Here is a 13,925-nt window from a genome sequence, read left to right as displayed (position 1 = left end):
CTTTCACCCAACAACGGCAACCGCCTCACGAAACGCTATGTTGTAGCGTTAATAAACGAAACAATTTAACTAAATTGCTAGTCAAATACCAATACCACAGGTACCATTTTTTTTAAAGCAATATTTTAGTGGCCGAGCGGGCAAGTGGAAAGTACATTATGCTGGCCCGGGGTGTCTAAATAGTGCTTCCGGGCCAGCGGGCAATTTATAATGCAGAGCCCTGGAAGCTGAATTGGTTGCCTGCACACAATGAAAAGATGAAATACCTACAGTAGTGCAGCTCCTTTAAATGTACTATCTGTGTCCATTATTCAGACAAACCTTTGTGCTTCTTAGAAATGATCCATGAATCAACACAAGGTTCCAAAACAAAATCACGCTACAGTAAGAGACAGCTACCAAAGGTTGACAAGCAGATTATTACGCTTTGGTCCCATCTGCTCTAGGTGCGTTAAATGATTAACATGTGAAATGCAATGTTATCAACCAAACAAAAGCATTTACATTACATTGCATTTAGCTGACACTTTTATCCAAAGCGACTTACAATAAGTGCATTCAACCAAGAAGATACAAACTTGAAGAAAACAGAATCATATAAGTACATCAGGTTTCATAGAGCTAAAACATTTCAAGTGCTACTCAACTGGCTTTAGATAAGCCAGTTCTTTATTAGTATATAAGTGCTTTGCTAGTATAGCATCACCTGGGATATTCCCTCTGAAGACAGCCTGGCCTGGTTGTAGAAAATACGTCCGAAGTGATCTCTGTCTGGGAAGACTTCGGCCTGTCTCGGAAGATTGGCTCCTCCCGAATCCACTAAAGGAGTAAAAAACGTTGGAATATTTAAAGAACTCAGTAATTCTTATTTAAATTGGTTATTTTTCTTTTTTAACAGACACACTGTATTCCTCATAGAATAAACTGGTACATGTATTGTGTCCCTTTTGTAAGTCTATGTTTCTTGTTTTACCAAACCTTTTCAACTTACCTAAGTAAATGCATGGCAGGTTGTTTTGCTGTGCGATCTCTTGTGCACGGAGGTGTTTCTTCACTGTAACAGGGAAGTATGTCCCGCCTTTGACAGTAGCATCATTCGCAACTATAACACATTCCACCCTGTGAGAAAAAATTGTGATATTGAAATGTGTGCTGCACCTGGAGTACTCAAGGAGAATATCATTGGAAATTATCCAAATAGCTAATTACAAATCACAAAGATTAAATTAACACCCCATGTAATTATCATAGACTTAACATTTTGAATATTTTGCATCTAGTTAAGAAGGTTTAATATGCATTTAATAGACAGAGTGGCTTAAAATGTGTTTTTAATAGGAAAATCTGCTCATTCACGATGCTTACCCCGAAACACGCCCAATCCCAGTTAGTATACCGCCTGCTGGGACTTCCTCTTTTCCATACAATTCATATGCGGCAAACTGAGAGAACTCCAAGAAAGGGGTCCTGCAAAATAAAACAACAAAACATGCAATGAAGGCTTGCAATTAAAAGTGTTCTTTAAAGGTGACCTATCATGCAAAACGCACTTTTGTACGTCTTTTATACATGAATATGTGTCCCCGGTGTTCCAGGGAACTCACCAAGTGTCAGAAAACACAACCCTCTCTATTTTCCTCCATACCCAAATCTCTTAAAAAGGGGCTGCAACGGATCTGATACAGACTGATCCAGATTTGAACACTTCTATGACTTCACAGAAGTGGCCCCAAGGCTATTGGGCCAACTCCACCAATCAGGAGGAGACAGCCACGGACATTGCCGTTCGAAAGCGCTGGAGACGCTGTAGTACATATGCCAGGCCTGTAGATGGTGCTGTTCTCACAGAATCAGCCCATGACAAAGACAGTGTTAAATTGAGCGAAATGAGGAATGGCTAAAATGCATGATCTGTTTGGTATTTTGAAAAATAAAAAGTATAAATATGCCTTATATAGGTATGGTCCTACACTATATTATTCAAATATAGCATGATAGGTCCACTTTAAGTTAAATTGACAATGTTCTTTTAGATTGAAAGCAGGATGTCTCCTGTGGTGGAGGGTTATATTAGGGGTCTATGGATGACTGTAGGATAACAGAAATGCTTTCCTCACTCCTCTGCTCTCAGAGGAAAGGGCAGATTGAAGTGCTGCACACGTTAGAACTACCTGTGCAATGGTTTGTGTGATGACGTCACACCAGAGCACATATTTGTGATATGAGTCAGCGATGGATTTAAAATCAAAGATCAAATTAGAAGATACTGTACCCAGGATCCAGCAGTCTGTCGATACGCTCTCTGGGCAGAAGTTTCCCACGAGAAGTATGAAGTCTTCTGGCTTTTTCTCCCCCACCTGGTTACACCAAAATAAACAGAATGCTTTGGTGTTTTTATGTCATGTGTCCAAGTGTAGATAGTAACCTAAACCACAATCTTATACCCTCGACAATTAAAATAAGATAGGACCAAGTATGTTTGTACTACTTTACACTATAGGGCTGCTCGATTATGGCAAAAATCATAATCACGATTATTAAAAACATTTACTTTGAAAACATCAATTTATTGGAGAAAACATTTTTAACAGTACGTTTTTAACAGTTGATTACCCTGAACTTTAAGTATAATTCAACTGAAAAAATTAATAAAAAAAAAAAATTAATTAATAATAATAANCAAAAAAAACTCCTTTTTACGCAGCGGTCCAGACATAGACATCAAACGGCAAAACATATTCAGTGTGCAGTTCCTTTGGCTTTAGGGCAGGGATATCTAGACACTTTCCAAGGTTTTACATAATTAATTGTGCTACTTTTAAATCAAGCAACGATGTTTTCAAATCTGTAATCAAAGAGGTCCGCAAAAACACTATCGACCAATCAGATTGCTTGATTTGACTTGTCAGTTTTATAAATATATTTGCATTTCTTCAGTTACGAAACAAACTTACAAAGCCTAAGATGGAAACATTTAAGATTAACTTCGACATCCGGGGGGGTCTTACTATGGAGGAGTGGATTGAGCAGTGCCTATCTCAAGAAAGCACCTAAACGACGACATGCAGAGCTACGTGAAGAGCAGGTAGACCAACTGGAAAAGTAGCACCATTCAAAAGCTTTCTGATGCGGGTCTTGAAACAAAGCAGAGAAATTATGACCGTTAGTGGCCACAGGCTGAGAAAGCTCTCTCCAGAGCTACTGGAAGCCCAATCTCTGGGACCGGAGAAAGTGGAGCAATATTCTCGCCACGCCAAGCAACAGCCTAGAACAACCTCAACCTATACAAGTGACCACGTAAGCCATGCTACTGATGCTGGACAGTTTTTCAGTGGCTGCACAATAAACAGCAACATACACATTAATGTAAATAAACAACCAAATAATGGATCAACGCTCTCTGTCCTGTCGTGAGCTATTGCTTAAGTATATCCTCAGCAGACCCAAACAATATTCTTGAGGTCAACAATAAAACAAACATCATGCTTATAAGCATGATGTTTGATTGTTGACCTCAAGAATAGTGTGTTAATTCAAGGTCCACTTAACTAGATTTTTCAGATCCTTCAACCATATACATTACATTCCTAAATGGACCTTGGGCTAAGGCTTTCTGTCTAAGATTTTTTTCATAGGCTACACACAGTGGTGTTAAGTACCCAAGTAGCTTTACTCAGGTATTGTACTTAAGTACAATTTTGACAGACTTTCACTTTACTTGAGGATGTAAATGTTGTGTTACTTTGTACTTCTACCACACTACAATTCAGAGGTTCATTGTGAACTTTTTCTCTACTACATGCATTTAAGGTCTTCAGTTATTATGCATATTTGAATTAAAGATGTGAAATATAATCAACACTTAAATAAGACTCTAGTCACACCTGAGTAAAACCACAAGCTACCCTGCAACATACAGAGGAATACAAAATTGATCCACCTTTACCACCTGTGATAAACACATGAATGCATCGAGAATTATACTCAAAACATATAATATATACTATAATAAAATGGGTAATTTGCATAATGAGGACTTTGAGTTTTGGTACTTTAAGTATATTTTTATGCCAATACTTGTGTCTTTACTTGAGTAAAGTTTTGATTGCAGGACTTTTACTTGTCAGCGTATTCCTACACTCTGGTAGTTCTACTTTGACTTGAGTACTTCTTCCGGCTCTGGCAACAACAGTGTTAATGCAACAAATGAAGGAGTACCAGACATTATATATAGAGCACATGTATTATTTATGCAAACAGCAGGTGGCGATATGGAGCTTAACTTCAAGTAACATCAACCACAGAAGAAAATCACTGCTAGGTTAGCTAGCAAGCTAGCAGTAACAAATTGCACGTTTAAATAGACGTGAACCTCAAAATGCTTTTACAGACAGTTAGGCCGTGGTTGTATCGTTGCAGGAGTCTACCTTTGGCCTGCACAAGGTCTTATCATGCCGAAACAGTTTCTCGACTCGGGTCTCAGCAGGATACACAGTCCTCTGAATATCAGGTAGGCTAGCCTGTTGCTAACGTACGCTAGACAAGCTTGAACTAAACTGGCTGCTAATGTCAACGTTAACTGTTAAAATAAATAGCTGACAGCTGTTGTACGACTACGGTAAGGTCGGCTAAAGTTAAAACGTATTAAGACTTTAGTTTACTTAGTTCCTAAACTGAGCACAAGCTATATGCCCACTGTTTACTGGCTACAAGAGGTCAAAACCTTGAGCTTCCATGGTACTCTGCTAAGGTCTTAGCATCATCACACTAAGTTAACCACGCAAGTTTATTTCTACTACTCAAGATGTACCTGCATTTCAGCAGCTAAACACAGCCTTCGCTCCAAATGTTTGACAACACTGTATGTCGAGTAGCAAATTCTGCAGGTTATTTTTTTCAACTAGCTCAGCATCTCTCCACGGGTAAACTCAAGTAATCAGGATTCCTGCAGATGATTATTTTTGCTCATGCAATACCAACCAAACCAAAACCTTTCATGTCTTGGAGTGTGTGTATGTATATATATATATATATATATATATACACACACACACAGACACAGATGATTTAGTATGGAATGAAACTTTTCACAACTGGGACTATATGTATAGTAAATCCAAGGTTGAGGTTAACATTGCTTGAGTGGCAACCAGCAGAGCTGTGGTACTCGGGGTATATGCAATAAACACGATAAGTGGAGAAATGAAATGCATAAAGGACAAAACATGCAATAAACAAACGAAAACTCTGAAATTGACAGTATCACCCTTTTAATGCTCAAGAGTTTTTGATGGAAGTTATAATGTAGTGAATCTAATAACAAGAAGCATCAGTGTAAATATTGGTTCACAGTGTCCCCTCTTGTGTAATCAACAACCAATTCATTCTCGCTGTGCAACGCCACAATATGTCACTGGATGGCACTATAGACACATTTTCTTTATATTTTCCAGTTTGGAAAATACTTTTGTTACAGAAAATATACAAAGCTATACATGTCTATAAGTTAATTGTTGAGAGGATAGTAAACATTTTTCATTTCAAATTGTCTAAGAGGTGACTTTAGCTGTTCCATTTTCAGTTAAAGGCACTTTATGGTGTATATAATTGTCTTTATACTTCAGCATAATTGGAGGAACAGATTAACTGTATCAGGTTTCTTTGTGGTATTTGGATCAAAATAAATATTCAATTTTCTGTGTTTTTGTCTTTAATGCTTCGTTGCTCTATACCTCGGCACTTAATGCAGCAGCAGCCGACCTTAAATCTATCACTCATGTCTTCATAAACTTGTTTGTTTTTCAGGAGAATTATGAGCGGATGAAAGTTCTCGTTGATGAACTGAAGAGCCGTACCGAGAAGGTTAAATTGGGTAGGTGTGGGAACATGGCGCTAAACATACACTACACTTTAATTAATCAGTTTGTGTTTTCATCAGCGCAAATTAGTTCAAGCCATCTGGTTGATGAAAGTGTTGACAAAACACATTTAATTACCCGTATCTCTTTTAATAAAACTGCTCCGGGACGGTCTGTTGATATTAAGGCTGCTGTCAAATCTGAATGTGCAAACTGAAAGTAATAAATGCTTCTTTATTAACTTGCCTCAATGAAAAAAGGGGTAAAAACTCTGTGTGAAAACATTGCCACTCACAATTTCATTTGCAGTAGATATTTCAATGCTGGTACGTATCTAATATTGAGTACATTGCAGTGTAACTACATTAGGTTCCATGACATCGGATACAGTAGAGTGTAAAGTAGGGCTGCTCAATTAATCGTATTTTAATCGCGATTACAAAATCAACGTAATCGAAACAAAACAATTTTTTTATTTATTATTATTATTAATTAATTTTTTTTTTTTATTAATTTTTTCAGTTGAATTATACTTAAAGTTCANGACTCGGAGGGATACTGACTTGTTGTGAAAAGTAACTTACAATTCTACCCATGGTATACGCTCAGTATATCACGGCTAAGAACCAATCAGATTGCTTGAATCAAGCAATCTGATTGGTTCTTAGCCGTGATATACTGAGCGTATACCATGGGTAGAATTGTAAGTTACTTTTCACAACAAGTCAGTATCCCTCCGAGTCTGAGAAAAACAGTATAACGTTGGGCTGAAAAGCAAACTGCCTGCTTCGCGTCGGGCCGAACCACGCCCCTTAGCTGTGATATAATGAGCATATACCACGGCCTGTCGTGAGCTATTGCTTAATTATAAAACGGACAAGTCAAATCAAGCAATCTGATTGGTTCTTAGCCGTGATATACTGAGCGTATACCATGGGTAGAATTGTAAGTTACTTTTCACAACAAGTCAGTATCCCTCCGCGTCTGAGAAAAANAGCCCGGCTTGGTGCGGGGAATCGACACTATATTACTCGTATATGGTGCCGGACAGCACTCGATAACGAATTAATATTTTGCCTGTTCAGTTTAGTTCGTTAGACTAACCAAGAATCGGCACTATATGACTCGCAAGCGGGGTTTACAAAAATTATGGCGCTATAGGCGTCGGGCCGTTTTTTGATAGCGAAGTTATTTTCTTTCAGTGTCCTCCTCATATTTCCTCCTCGACTGGTCCCTCGTTTCTCTTCGGCTCCAACACCCACAACAGCGAGTGAGACAAACTACCTGAACGATCAACCACCCGGTATCTAGCCACGACAAAGATAATCCAGAGCGAGACAGCCGACGACCATCCATGACAGTATACCGCGTCCAATACAAGACAACACCAGGAGGGCGGAACGACTGTGCCCAACTTTCTCAACAACGTAGCGAATACACACTACATATTTCCTAACGCCGCAAACCGCTTTGACAGTCGCCGCTTACTTCCCCGAATGGCAATATATGACGTGTCCAAATGTATGCGGCAAGATGCCAAAAGACAGTAGGACAGCCTACAGTCGTGTGCGCCGTGCACGGTACCATAAACGGCACAAATTATGAGGGATAGGATTCCATCCAGCCCCAAAAATACAGCTAGCTGGCCAAACCGAAAAAGAAAATAAGAAATCAAGACTATCGATTATAACAATTGCGTTAACTCCTTTACACGCTTGACTACAGGACGATCTTACAAGACACACAATAACACCATACCAACCAACGTATATTTCCCAAAATGCAACCGGATAAAGTTACAACAGCACTAATAGAGACAACAAACATACCACGGGTAGAATTGTAAGTTACTTTTCACAACAAGTCAGTATCCCTCCGCGTCTGAGAAAAACAGTATACCGTTGGTTTGCTTTTCATACTGGAACAAGAAAGCAGCGGAGAAGTAACGGGGCAGAAGCCCTCCTTTTTGACGCAGCGGTCCAGACATAGACATCAAACGGCAAAACATATTCAGTGTGCAGTTCCTTTGGCATTAGGAAAGGGATATCTAGATACTTTTGAAGGTTTAACATAATTAATTGTGCTACTTTTAAAGCAAGCAACGATGTTTTCAAATCTGTAATCAAAGAGGTCCGCAAAAACGCTATCAACCAATCAGATTGCTTGATTTGACTTGTCAGTTTTATAAATATATTTAAATTTCTTCCGTTACGAAACAAACTTACAAAGCATAAAATGGAAACATTTAAGATAACTTCGACCTCCGGGGGGGTCTTACTATAGTATGGAGGAGTGGATTGAGCAGTTCCTATCTCCAGAGAGCACCTAAACTACCACATGCAGAGCTACGTGAAGAGCAGGTAGACCAACTGGAAAAGTACCACCATTCAAAAGCTTTCTGATGCGGGTCTTGAAACAAAGCAGAGAAATTATGACCGTTAGTGGCCACAGGTGCGAAAGCTCTCTCCAGAGCTACTGGAAGCCCAATCTCGGGGACCGGAGAAAGTGGAGCAATATTCTCGCCACGCCAAGCAACAGCCTCGAACAACCTCAACCTATACAAGTGACCACGTAAGCCATGCTACTGATGCTGGACAGTTTTTCAGTGGATGCACAATAAACAGCAACATACACATTAATGTAAATAAACAGCCAAATAATGGATCAACGCTCTCTGTCTAATATGTTCGCTAGCTGTTAGTGTTGTTGCATAGCAACCACCTCGCACTATGTTTTGTGCAGAAGGCAACGGAGGGACTATTTTATTTTGAACATCATTATTTACTAATAAAAACTATTTAAATTAGAGTGTGTATTTTTCTTTCATATTGCCACACTTGGTAACCGTTTTATAAAAGCAATAGCTCACTTCAGGCCGTGATATATGCTCATTATATCACAGCTAAGGGCCGGGCCGAACCACGCCCCTTAGCTGTGATATAATGAGCATATACCACGGCCTGTCGTGAGCTATTGCTTAATTATAAAACGGACAAGTCAAATCAAGCAATCTGATTGGTTCTTAGCCGTGATATACTGAGCGTATACCACGGGTAGAATTGTAAATTACTTTTCACAACAAGTCAGTATCCCTCCGCGTCTGAGAAAAACAGTATACCGTTGGATTGACAGGCAGTTTGCTTTTCATACTGGAACAAGAAAGCAGCGGAGAAGTAACGGGGCAGAAGCCCTCCTTTTTGACGCAGCGGTCCAGACATAGACATCAAACGGCAAAACATATTCAGTGTGCAGTTCCTTTGGCATTAGGAAAGGGATATCTAGATACTTTTGAAGGTTTAACATAATTAATTGTGCTACTTTTAAAGCAAGCAACGATGTTTTCAAATCTAATCAAAGAGGTCCGCAAAAACGCTATCAACCAATCAGATTGCTTGATTTGACTTGTCAGTTTTATAAATATATTTAAATTTCTTCCGTTACGAAACAAACTTACAAAGCATAAAATGGAAACATTTAAGATTAACTTCGACCTCCGGGGGGGTCTTACTATAGTATGGAGGAGTGGATTGAGCAGTGCCTATCTCCAGAAAAAAAAGCACCTAAACTACGACATGCAGAGCTACGTGAAGAGCAGGTAGACCAACTGGAAAAGTACCACCATTCAAAAGCTTTCTGATGCGGGTCTTGAAACAAAGCAGAGAAATTATGACCGTTAGTGGCCACAGGTGCGAAAGCTCTCTCCAGAGCTACTGGAAGCCCAATCTCGGGGACCGGAGAAAGTGGAGCAATATTCTCGCCACGCCAAGCAACAGCCTCGAACAACCTCAACCTATACAAGTGACCACGTAAGCCCTGCTACTGATGCTGGACAGTTTTTCAGTGGATGCACAATAAACAGCAACATACACATTAATGTAAATAAACAGCCAAATAATGGATCAACGCTCTCTGTCTAATATGTTCGCTTGCTGTTAGTGTTGTTGCATAGCAACCACCTTGCACTATGTTTTGTGCAGAAGGCAACGGAGGGACTATTTTATTTTGAACATCATTATTTATTAATAAAAACTATTTAAATTAGAGTGTTTATTTTTTCTTTCATATTGCCACACTTGGTAACCGTTTTATAAAAGCAATAGCTCACGACAGGCCGTGGTATATGCTCATTATATCACAGCTAAGGGGCGTGGTTCGGCCCGACGCGAAGCAGACCCAAACAATATAAACACTGCATTGTCTCTTGTACCAAATTACAATACACATAATGCATATGCAAAATAGTGTTGCTCATACTAAATAAATAAAATATAACTCCATGGATGTGTGTGTGTGTGTGTGTGTGTGTGTGTGTGTGTGTGTGTGTGTGTGTGTGTGTGTGTGTGTGTGTGTGTGTGTGTGTGTGTGCAATGACACATATTCCTTGACAACCTAGATAATAAAAACCTACCGGTATAAAAAACATATTTTTGGTAAAGATAAAAAAGAATTATGTCGAGGGATTCCTTTTTTTAGCCAACATGATTGACGTTTTGAGCGACAGCATTAACCTCAACAACAAAGCTACACGTTTTTCAATCACAATGTTGACTACAGTCACACTAACACATACCCTGTAGGCCTTGTCTCGTTTATAAAGGGGAAACACAGTTGGTTTTAAGTGGGAATCAGAGTTAGCCTAAAAGCTTAAAAAAACATAATTCCTGTCACAAGTGCTTTGTTCAAGCTAGAGTACTTTGGGCAGAGTATTGGTTGGAGAGTATTCAAACCAAGAGCTTTTAGCTATAGATTTTCATTTAGTTTTAAGAGGCCTTTCTCCTCCAACGCTTCCACTTATTTTGTCGGCATGCATAGAAATGTCCATGACCTCGACTCAAATGGCTGCTCCTGTTTTCTTAGGAAATATACAATCCTCCACTCTCTGTGGAACTTAAACCCTCTCACTCTCTACTCTCTCTACTTTACCGTGACCCTTGCACCAATCTCACTGCTGCAGCGGTGAAGTGACAGAATAGATGTAGAGGCATGAAAAACCTCTTGAAAGAGAAAAAATATATATTAATAAATAACATGTTTTGATGATTGGGAGTGGAATGCAGGAAAGTGGGTTAAAGCACACAGAGGATGAAAAAGAGAAAGAATAACAGGGTATGATATCCAGCCGTGTTGCTGGTATTGCTTTCACCTTGTGAGTCGGTGTGTGTTTATATTAGTTAATTTTAAACAGCAGAATTCTCAAAGCTTTCTTGATTTCCAGCAAGAACGGATACTTATTCAACATTGCAGATTATTATCACTCATGTTTTGAGTAATGGTGGGTAATAAACCTCAATTCCTTGTGGTCAGTCAGTGAAAACTACTGTATTTCTTTTGTGGCTTTAGAGATTAGTGTAAAGTCGGGAGGCTGTGGCGCAGTGGACTAGTGCGTTGGTGTTCAGATCTGGGGAGCACATGTTCAAACCCCACTGCAGTCAGCATGTCATTGTGTCCACTCCCAGGGCAAGACGCTTCCCCCCAAATTGCTCCTGTGGGGATTGGCAAGAGTATTGAGTATGTAAATCGCTTTGGATAAAAGCGTCTAACAAGTAACATGTAATGTAATGTAAAGTCTGAGAAACAGCAGCAGTGTCCTTTTTAAAACATCTCTGGCTTATTAGAGATGCTATCCAATTGCTTTATGGGAAATGTAGAATTACATTTTTCGTGCAACTCGATCCCCACTATATGTAATTAAAGGCAGGAATTATCAGCCTCTCACATCTCCCTTAATGTCTTGGGTGAGACATATAAAATCTAGAAGGCTACTACCCCTTCAAACTAATTTCAAAAAAATGAATGAAAGAGATGCACATGTTTTTCTGAAAGGTACATATTTAACTTTATTTTATTAATCCTAGTTTCACACCATTAATTGCTGTTTGTGTTCAACTGTATACAGAACAGCTTCTTCCACCCTTTCTCTGAAACAGGTTGCAATGTAAGCTATACTCAAGTTTATATCACACACAACCACCCACCACACACAAATCCTTCCCCTGTTTTATTCAAGCTGAGCTGAAATCTCTCATCCTTCCCTTTTTGGAAAAAGATAATGATGCCATCACAGCTCAAAGAAGTCATTAATGTGTGAAACAGCCATACATGTAAGACATCAAAGCACAGCAGAGTGCACACTCCCGCCCACTAATGGGTAGGCCACCCTAAAATATTGTTAATAGCAACAAAAATCTCCCTTTGAATCACTTGAAAATATTAATCTCCTTAGAAATGTTACTTGTCAATAAAAAAATCACCATCAAATGTAATCCAGCGGATAAACAGATGGACAGTAATATCATCCAATATAAAAAGTGAGAAGTGGGAGGAAAAATTCCTCAGTAATTGGTATGAGATCAATGCAATACAAGGCTTTAAAGAGCGTTATAGCCTCAATATAATCCCATTAAAACACACTGAAGTATGTCCTAAACACATTATACCATAAAATAGTCATGCTTTAAAGGGACAATCTCTATTCAGATGAATTTCCTTTCATAGATAATCCTCCCAGTGACACACTTTTGCAGAAAATGGGAGCATCATATTTATTTCCTATATACATTTTGTGTGGGAAAATCCTGTTGGTGAATACTACACATTATCCTTACAATTATATGACTTTATTATTGTCTTACAGTATACTTTCTCTGATCCTGGGTAATGTCCTGTTGATGACAGTAGTTATTACATTTCCTTCAGGCTACTACAGTAGAAGCCACCCACTGATGGAAAAATGAAGGTTTAATAGATATTCATTTACATTCATTATTTAGGATTCAGGCAAGGCTAAAGGAATGAAAGTTCCAGACTTTGAAAACCCCTTTTCCAAGGGAATAAATAAGCAGCAAATATATACACTGGGATTTTGTGTATCCCATCAAAACATGACCAATGGTTTTAAGTTCAGCTGAAGTTTTATGATCAATCACAACAGCTACTGGAGAGAAATGGTGTTGGTAATGTAAACTGTGATCGTTATTCTCGCGTCCAGGAGAGAAGCTTTAAAAAAGGAGACTAAATGGAGTCTCTGAAAAGGTTCAATTGGGTACTTTAATTAAAAAAGGCGCGGGTATTTTACAAGCAGGATATTGTTCAGTCAGAAAAACAGCTGTGATCTGGTCCTCGTGAGCGAAGAAGAGAGAGAGAACCCCTCCTCTCATCACTTTTCATTTAACACATTCTAAACGCTGTAATCAATACTCTAAAAAAATAAAAATACTGGAAATACTTCACGGCATTTTGGTTTCCGGTGGAGTTCCGGATGTTGTCACATGCTACCCACGTCTGTAAACAATAATGTATTCAAATAAACTATACCTTCATTTAATATGAAGCATGGTAGTATCTCGACATCTATAGTTGTAGTGTTAAATCAGTAGGTTTCGGTGTGCATCACTCCATGTCATGTCGCTACTAAATTCACCTCTTTAGGAAATAGTATATTTAGCCACATGCTAAATGCTAACCGGATATGAAGGATTTTCAGAATAAAAGCTTAACAACTGGTTGTGCACGAGAATTTCTGTTTTTTTCAGTATAAAACAGCATTTAAACTGACGGTATTTTTAAGCTACATTATACCATCAAAACATTGATTTTAATTTCTAACAGTAACTAATCTCCCTATCTCTGATGTTAGATGTTGAGATTTTGTAAAAAGATCCTAGCAACCACATCTAGTATTGTGTCAGAAGAAAGAGCCCTTTTATAAAGCTATCTAATCTGTCCCTGTCAAAACATCTCAGCTGAAGTGGTTGAACCAAAATGTGTTTTATTTGAAAATTAACTGGAGATGAAATTGCTTTATACGATTTATGTTGATGCTGCTGTCATGTATATTTTTATTTTTTGATGCATTTTCTCTAAAATGATCTTGTATGGCATAGGGGTTTCACCAACTAATCGACTAGTCGACTACCCTTACCACTAGTCGGCGCTGTAGGCCCCAGTCGACTAGTCGTGAAAAAAATTGAGGTAAACGAGGTGCTGCAAAATGCTCCAAAACACGTCCGACATTCTTATGTATGGCAGTACTTCAACGAAGATGTAACCCAATCCACAGTGAAGTGT

The 13,925-nt window shown here is 38.8% G+C and overlaps 1 long non-coding RNA gene across 1 annotated transcript; it reads right to left on the bottom strand.

The window, feature by feature from the left end:
- Nucleotides 1-704: 704 nt before the first annotated feature.
- LOC104963915 (uncharacterized) lies at nt 705-2,359 on the bottom strand. The gene is made up of 4 exons (XR_800360.1): nt 2,273-2,359; nt 1,366-1,467; nt 992-1,119; nt 705-819 (listed from the first exon to the last, which is right to left on the bottom strand). It is a non-coding gene; the product is annotated as an uncharacterized lncRNA (long non-coding RNA).
- Nucleotides 2,360-13,925: the final 11,566 nt, after the last annotated feature.

Source organism: Notothenia coriiceps, unplaced genomic scaffold (assembly GCF_000735185.1).
Source record: "Notothenia coriiceps isolate Sejong01 unplaced genomic scaffold, NC01 NC01_scaffold00036512, whole genome shotgun sequence".
Classification (NCBI taxonomy): Eukaryota; Metazoa; Chordata; class Actinopteri; order Perciformes; family Nototheniidae; genus Notothenia; species Notothenia coriiceps.
The sequence above is the reverse complement of the archived record's forward strand: the minus strand, read 5'-3'. Positions and strand labels throughout refer to the sequence as shown.